This window comes from Amia ocellicauda, chromosome 4, assembly GCF_036373705.1.
Source record: "Amia ocellicauda isolate fAmiCal2 chromosome 4, fAmiCal2.hap1, whole genome shotgun sequence".
NCBI lineage: Eukaryota > Metazoa > Chordata > Actinopteri > Amiiformes > Amiidae > Amia > Amia ocellicauda.
In genome coordinates, this window is record NC_089853.1 from 42,562,816 (window position 1) to 42,571,362 (window position 8,547).

An 8,547-nucleotide genomic window follows, 5' to 3' on the forward strand; every position below is an offset into this window, starting at 1 on the left:
GCCCTGATTCATTATGTTCTGTGAAAGGAACAACTAGTAGAAGAAAAGAAAAAAAATCTTGTAAATCACACTGCGACTGTTTTCATAAATAGGAAGTGTGGTGAAATAATAAAAATACATTAAACAAGGGATCTGAATGTATTTTTTCATGTTTTGGAAAATGTATTCAACAATAGACACTGAAAACCTAATTATTTGAACCATTATTAAATCTCCTGTGTTTTGAGCTAGGGACTGCAGGTGGTCATTACCACTAGAGGTGATCATTGTTAATGCGTGAAACACACACACAAAAATACTTCGAAAATATATTACCAACACCATTTCAATCCTGATGGCTTTCTTTGGAAACCATTCTGCATTTGTAAATACAGAAGATGTGCACAGTGCTGTGGGATGTCTAATAGTAAATTAAAACACCCGTGCCAGTCCTGAATAATGTATTCGATGTAGTGAAATGGGTTTGACCTTCACCATGTTTGTTTTCTTCCAACAATATGCCAACACTGGAAGTATTTCAGTGACAACTGTGCCACTAAATGGCCAACTATTTGTGACACGGTTGTTCACCCAGAGGGAAAACGGCAGCTTGGTAACCCCTTTCTATCAGCTCGGTCAAGTGTTGTCCTCTTAATGGTCAATTCCTTTATTTGAGTGTGACAGACTCCGGAGTCATAAGCCGCGCATCCTGTCTCATTGGTATGTAGTGTTTTGGAAATTAAAGGGTGATTAAGATTAGCACGCAAAAGGCAGTAATTGGCAAGTAAATGAATGTGTTGTTTGTTTGTTTTTCTCTCTAGAAAATAGTCTCTCTGGAAGTCGTCTATTGCAAAAACAGATTCAGAACATGTTTTGGTCTGGAGAATGTCATCAACATTGTTTATAAGGTAAAGGGTCTGTCACAATTAGCTATAGGGCACTAGTTCACAGTTGTAAGTAGATGTTATGATATAGAAATGATAATGGTACATGTATGCATGTCTGTATATTTCCTCTTAGAATATAAACATATATATATATATATATATAGCACATGCAGGTCCACAATGAGAAAACAAAATATTTGTCTCAACAGTATATTGTCTCCCTCTAGTGGTAAGTGCTTAGGACTAATTGTTTTATTCAAGGTTAAACTTCCAAGACTTAACTATGCTCCCGCTGTTAACAAAAAAAAATGTTTTGTTTTTAAATCAAATGACAGGATCACTTCTATATTTCAGGAGTTCCCCTTGATAACTTTGCAGCTCGAGTGTTGATTATAACCCATGCTATCGTAATATTTATAGAATTGAACAGTATTGTTACAGAAATGGGATGCAGCTGTTGAAAGATAAGATCTACACAAGTTAAAAGTTGAACCAATAACAAAAGAATAACAAAACAATACATAATGCATACATTCATACATAACCTCTATGTATCTGGCACATAGTCACATATCCAGCCCAGGTTTAGACTATAGTCTGGCAGTCCCTTTTAGGAGGGTAACCAGGGGAAAACAAGAACTTTATATAACCAGATTGGACATCTTGGTTGCTAAAACTATATGAGAATCTCGTATCTTCATGTCACACTGTGCTGTTACAAAGCGTGTTCTTTCTGGGGTCTTGATCCTTTTATTCCAGTATTCGTCTTAGAACTGTCCAAGCAAATGTCATTATTAAAGAGTGAGGACTGTGCGGTGTACGAAATTGACAATGGAAGATGTATCTGCAGGAATCGGTTCCCAAACTCATCTCTGTAAGTGTTACATGTTTTCTCTGGCGTATTAATAGAAACTACAAGTTACATATATCCTTTATAAATGTTATTTATGAATTCTAAATGTTTTTTGTCTATATTATAACAATTTACACAAAATAGAGGTAATGAATGCATTTGTTTGTGTAAGGAAAACTTGGTGTGTGTTTATGTTTTAGTAGAAACACTTGTCTCAACAGTGTCAAAATAGATCTTTCCTTTTGTGTTTTCTTCATTCAAATGTGTTTGAAAGTCGCACACACTTGAATTCATCATGACAATATGTTTAAGTTCATGTATGAAAATAAATAGTATGGATGTCAGCCTGTATTTGACGTGCATTAATACTTTACAGTTTCTGTAAAGGCAATTCCAGCGTTATGGATGTGACATTTGCACACAAAAATGCAACTTTGTTGCCTTATTCAAGGGCTCATTTAAACAAATAACTAAATATGATGCACTATTTAGATAATGTGCTTTTTGAACTGTGTCATGTTAAAATTTCAAGGTTCAAAGTTTCACCATTAGTTTTTTATCACCCAAAAAAACATGCGTTATGGATGTGACAGAAATGGACAAGGATTGCTAGGTCACTTAACATGTTCTCAAAAGTCTGTGATTTGTAGAACTTACCATCAGAACATGTAATGTCATTTTGTAAGGACAACTTAGCAGCTCCCAAAAATCATATTAAGAAATACATCAGGTTTTTTATATTTTCATAATATAACTCGAAGTTCAGTGTTATGGATGTGACACAGTGTTATGGATGTGACGCTGTCTGAACTTCATTTAGGAAATGTATTTAAATCTTTCTTTAAAAACACTTTAAATTGTCATTTGTAATTGGAAGCCAAGATAAACTGAAATCAAGACAAAATTCTGGTTAAAGCCCATTTATTATAGTATTTAAATTTGTATTCATGTTTTTAAATATTTAAAATGAGATATGTGAATAGTAAGAACAATTTGATGAAAATAATGCAGAATAATAAACAAAAGACACGTACAATGAGGGATTTATATATATACACATACCGATCAGCCATAACATTATGACCACTGACAGGTGAAGTGAATAACACTGATAATCTCGTTATCATGGCACCTGTCAGTGGGTGGGATATATTAGGCAGCAAGTGAACATTTTGTCCTCAGAGTTGATGTGTAAGAAGCTGGAAAAATGGGCAAGCGTAAGGATCTGAGCGACTTTGACAAGGGTCAAATTGTGATGGCTAGACGACTGGGTCAGATCATCTCCAAAACTGCAGCTCTTGTGGGGTGTTCCCGGTCTGCAGTGGTCAGTACCTATCAAAAGTGCTCCAAGGAAGGAAAAGCAATGAACCAGCGACAGGGTCATGGGTGGCCAAGGCTCACTGATGCACGTGGGGAGCGAAGGCTGGCCCGTGTGTTCCGATCCAACAGATGAGCTACTGTAGCTCAAAATGCTGAAAAAGTTAATGCTGGTTGTGATAGAAAGGCGTCAGAACACACAGTGCGTTGCAGTTTGTTGCGTATGGGGCTGCGCAGCGGCAGACTAGTCAGGGTGACCATGCTGACCCCTGTCCACTGCCGAAAGCGCCTACAATGGGCACGTGAGCATCAGAACTGGACCACGGAGCAATGGAAGAAGGTGGCCTGGTCTGATGAATCACGAGTTCAAGGTGTTGACTTGGCCTCCAAATTCCCCAGATCTCAATCCAAACGAGCATCTGTGGGATGTGCTGGACAAACAAGTCTGATCCATGGAGGTCCCACCTCGCAACTGACAGGACTTGGTGCCAGATACCACAGCACACCTTCAGAGGTCTAGTGGAGTCCATGCCTCGACGGGTCAGAGCTGTTTTGGCAGCAAAATGGGGACCTACACAATATTAGGCAGGTGGTCATAATGTTATGGCTGATCAGTGTATACACACACACAATTTAATTAAGGCTTAAAAAAATCAGCAAGGAGTATTGGTGTAAATTAATCAATACAAACTTTCAAAACGGGTGCATTTTACCCAACACTGCTATTTCTTCGTTAACTTTATAGCTTCCAAAACATTTAAAACTTATTCAGCCAGGACTGCTTCACTGAAGTCAAATCTGTTTTGGTTAACGACAACTGGAATAAGTTTCCTGACAACCTGCTCAGCCCCAATCCAGCTTTTGTCTTCCTTTGCTGGCAAGACCGAAAAAATTATGATGACAGATTTGTTTATAAGACTGCACCTCAAAATTCTCATAGTCACATTCTGTGACCAGACCCACAAAATGTCTAGTAGATTACCTGTAATAAGATTCTGTTCGATATTGAATGTTGTAATCTTCCTTGAAAGAATGCAGTGTTTTCTGACATTCTGTGATTATTTACCAGTGTCAGTGAGAGATGAAAAAAAACTACAGCGGGATTTATTTATTTTTTAATTTAAAGGGGACAAATCAGATTACAAACACGCCCCCTTTCTCCCATCAACAAGGAAGTAAGTTGTTGACCAAAACAAAGTAGACGTGCTGTACAAGTACTTGAAAACGGAACCTAAAACAATTGGATAGAAACATTAAAGTGGTAGCATGTTGTTTTCAAATTGAAAGAAAAAAAAAGTGAATTGTTACGATGCAAAGTTTATAGTGAAATCATGTTAGGAGCTTTTAAAGAAGTTAAGATCCTGGTATAGGCCAGGATATAATCAAATTGCACGGGACTTGCGAATCACACTTTACAAAACGTAATGTTATCGCCTTTTGTTGTTTTTGTCAGTATCTATTTTCTCCCACTCATAAACAAAAAGCGATAACATTCCATGTTGTAAAGTATGATTCGCAATTCTCGTGAAATGTGCTTAGGTTCCGGACATAGTTTCAGATTAAAGGTATGTATTTCATTTGGGCGATATTCTACAACATTTCAAATGATAAATTATGCCTTGCATGTACACACATTTTTTAACTCCTTGCCACTAAGTCATTAAGTTATTAAAGTTATAGGCAGACAAAGGAGCAGTCTTGAAACAATTTTAAATTAATTAGATTAAATATATAAAAACTAGCCCCATTACAACGACTGCCAGTAGTCTGGAGCAGTGATGTTAATATGAATTATGTCATGACAATGTGCTATCATAAGTGATGCAATTTGTATTCTGCTTTTACATCGTAAGACGTATTATTTGCAATAACATCATTAAATCAATAGGGACATTTTTGTCACGTCCATAACGGTCACATCCATAACGCTAATTTGGGCAATTGTTATTAATAATGGGTAAAAGTTTTTATCCCATAACATAAGTTTAAAAAAGTTAGCTTTGCATAGAAAGTTTGAAAAAAATGTAGTGTAGCATACAACTTTTATACAAACTTTACCAAGAAAACGTTATGGATGTGACATTGGTTTTATTTATAAACACCATTATTTTGAATGGCTGTAAAATAGTTTCCTTTTTTCTGTCAAATGTAATATTATTAACTTGGTATTACATACCCATTGAGTTCCAATTGGGCATATTTACAAATGTATAAATAAAACATGTATCCTATAAATGAAACCTAAAAATGACTGAAAATTAGACTTCTGTAAATGTTGCTTTATTACTTTTCAACAGTGACTTTAAATGGCTGTAAAGTAAAGAAAAGGTATAAAGTGAACCAAAATAATACAGAATGCATAAATATACACCTTTAGTAAAAACTGAGAAATAAATATTTTTAATATAGGCATTTTTTTTTTTTCATGGCCAGGGTCACTTTATCGTGGAATTGCCCGTAAATCTGGTCCTTAAGTGCCACCATCTCCTAAGTTTTTTGGTAAGGATGCTAAACCATTTGATATTGTTTAACATAGTTTATTGTTTTCTTTAATGGCAGTGATGGCAGGGACATTATTTAAAAATAAAACCCATCTGCAAGGTGGCTTGAATGTTTACCATTATTCTGAGTGGTTACCTTTTGATTCTGTGATCTCGGAGGCCTCCCAAAAGAGCTTTAAGTGAAATGTTTCTTTCCAAGGTGTTAGAGTGTCACTCAACAAGAGGTATTCTGAGGATCACCCCAGAGGGATGTGGTTAAGAAAAAGCTGGTCCAGAGTATCCTTTTCACGGACCAAACCACTATTTAATAATGGCAACAGATAAATTAACAATCATGATCTTTGGCAGAGGAATAAAGCAATCTACAAAAAATAATTGAAAACCGACGGAAATGTTTTTTTCCCTTTTTTTCCCCCAATTGCATTCAAATATACACACTTGGATATTTCTGACAAAAGAGACATGATGCGGCTCTAGATATGCCATATGGATGCTGTTCCGGAAGAACAAGCAATGAAGAAAAAGGGGGGAAATGAGAACTCGGCTCATCTGCATTTTGATTAATTCAGCTGAAAAACAATATATGTTTGTAAGATAGCATTTGCCAAGTGATCAATTTCTACTGTCCCAGAAGTATTAATCGTCACCTCTGCAGCCATTATTTATTGTTATATGTTTGCATTAAATAGAGACTCCAAAAATGACTCATTCTGTCATTCTGCCTGTTTGTTTTCTTGGAAGGAATTTGAAGCTGTTGAATGGATATCATTTACAGTTTTTTTGGTTTTGGTTTTGTTTTAGGAATTGTATTTCGGTGTGGTGTTAACATATCATATATACTTTAATAGAATAAATAAATACTACTGCTCTAATGTTTGCAGTTAAATATTAACTTTATTTATCTCTGCTGACGTTTTTCACTTCTCTTTTTAATTGTTGTTTGGGTTGGTCTGCCTCTTGCTATTACGCACTTTGTTCAAGCCCATTGTACTAGGTTTTGTGCTTATTGTGTTTTGTACTAGTATCATTACTGCACTTTTGTAGTCATTTTAATCGTTTAAAATGTAAACACTGCTCCCATGATCTCCCTTCAAAGGAGGGAGAGTGAAGTGCACACAAAACTGAGTTGCTGTGGTTTCATTTCTAAAAGCTGTTTTGATAACATTCAAAAACAAATCTGGTTTTTTCAATATACCAGGACTGTAAGATTCCTTTTAAATACCCTGCGTTGTTTTCTTTGAAACAGAGGCCTCGGCAGAGATTGTATGCTCCTTCAGGAAGTGCTCAAGTATGAAAGCCCAGGCGTGTTCAGACCTGCCCAGCTGACCCAGATCCTAGTGCCTCTCTCCCCTGGGTTGTGTCGGACAAAAGGGACAACAACACCTAGGTGCAGCGTGTTTCGGGTTTCCTCTCTTACCCACAGGACTTTCTCCTGTAGTCAGCAGCAGTGCTCTGAAGGGAAAAAGGAAAACACGGAAAAAGGAAATTATCCCTCAGTGTTTTGGTGGGTTTTGTTTCTCGACAATTTGAAAAGAAGACTGCAGGGGCATAATTTCAACTCCCTTTACCTTTTTTTTTAGGCCTGATTTAATGTCAATGAAATGTTCAGTTATTACGCAATTGAGTTATTGGTATGGTATTTAAAACATTTTTTTTTACATCCTGAGTTCTGATGTATGTGTTTTTTAAAGCAGTTGAACCTATAAGACGTGGCCAGAGACTTGTATTTTTTTTTAGTATATTGTGTGTAGAGTACAGCTGACTGTACTGTAATTTTGACAAGCACCTCGGCAAAGTAAATATGAAAAATACTGCTTCCAGTCATACAGAACCATATTTTCATTCTGTTTTAGGGAAACAAGGATGTGGGAAGCTTCTCAAAGCTGTTGCCACTGAGGACAATGTCAACACAAAGGTGCCAATCAAACAATAAGTAGCTAATAGTAATGCCAAAAAAGTGACTATACTTATTACCAACCTGTCTCCACCCTATAAACAGGTTTGGTAATAAGTACAGTCACTTTTTTGTCATTATTATTAGCTACTTATTGTTTGTCACGTTTGTGTTGATTATCTCTTTCATGCCTGGATTAGAAACTCACTTTTTTAATGTTCATAATATTTATGCCTTTGTTGTCATGAATCAAATAAAGTGCTGGTGGCTAATTCTGAATTCTTGGCAACCTTTTAATCGATCCACTAGCTGGAAGATGAAATGAAATATGTGCAGACGATGAAGGAATACAAAGAGTAAAGGAGCTGGGAGCCGAGGGTGTCAACACTGCCAAATTTGCTGGGAGCTGCCACTCAGTGGTCAGTGGTCACCACATGGTGTGGGTTTGTTGAAGAAACACATTTTCCTACATAAAATGTATATCTCTTGCCAAATAAAAAGCAACACTTATCATTGTTTATACCCACACAAACACACACATATATTTATGTAAGGAAATATTTCAGACCCTGGTTAACTAATCAAGTTGACTACACTGGATATACGATACTGTGTGATGTGTCTTTGGAGTTGTGATCAGTTATAATCGCAGTGTATTTCCAGACACAAAAGCACAGTTGGTTCACACAGCTTCACAACATGTTTCACAAATCCCTTGCTGGATTTGTTGTTAGTCTGGTGTTTTGTTCTTGATTGTTTGTTTTCCACTTTCCTGATTTATGTAGTATCAGCTTCATGTAATTTAAAGCTGAAAGTTGACTTGGATTGTTCCTTCCACATAAATTGTAACATTTGCACTGTGCTTTTCACCAGCACATGGTGCACTCTACATTGTATTTTATTTTAGATACAGTTTTGATACTGTAATACTGTAGGCTATGTCATTCTGGATGTAAAACAGTTGTGGAAAACCTCTCCCCCTTTTCATAAATAATGAAGAATAAAACAATACCACTCCAATTCAAAAGCAATGAAACAAAGAAGAAAGACAATGTGCTTCTTTCAAATATTTCAGACACAGTGGTGTTTTGATTCGCACCTGCTGCAGTAACGCCC

General features: G+C 36.3%; 1 long non-coding RNA gene across 1 annotated transcript; it reads left to right on the forward strand.

Moving 5' to 3' along the window:
• The first annotated feature begins 1,021 nt into the window (after positions 1-1,021).
• LOC136748525 (uncharacterized) lies at positions 1,022-7,831 on the forward strand. Its single transcript, XR_010816591.1, has 3 exons — positions 1,022-1,740; positions 5,470-5,535; positions 6,784-7,831. It is a non-coding gene; the product is annotated as an uncharacterized LOC136748525 (long non-coding RNA).
• The last annotated feature ends 716 nt before the right edge of the window (positions 7,832-8,547 follow it).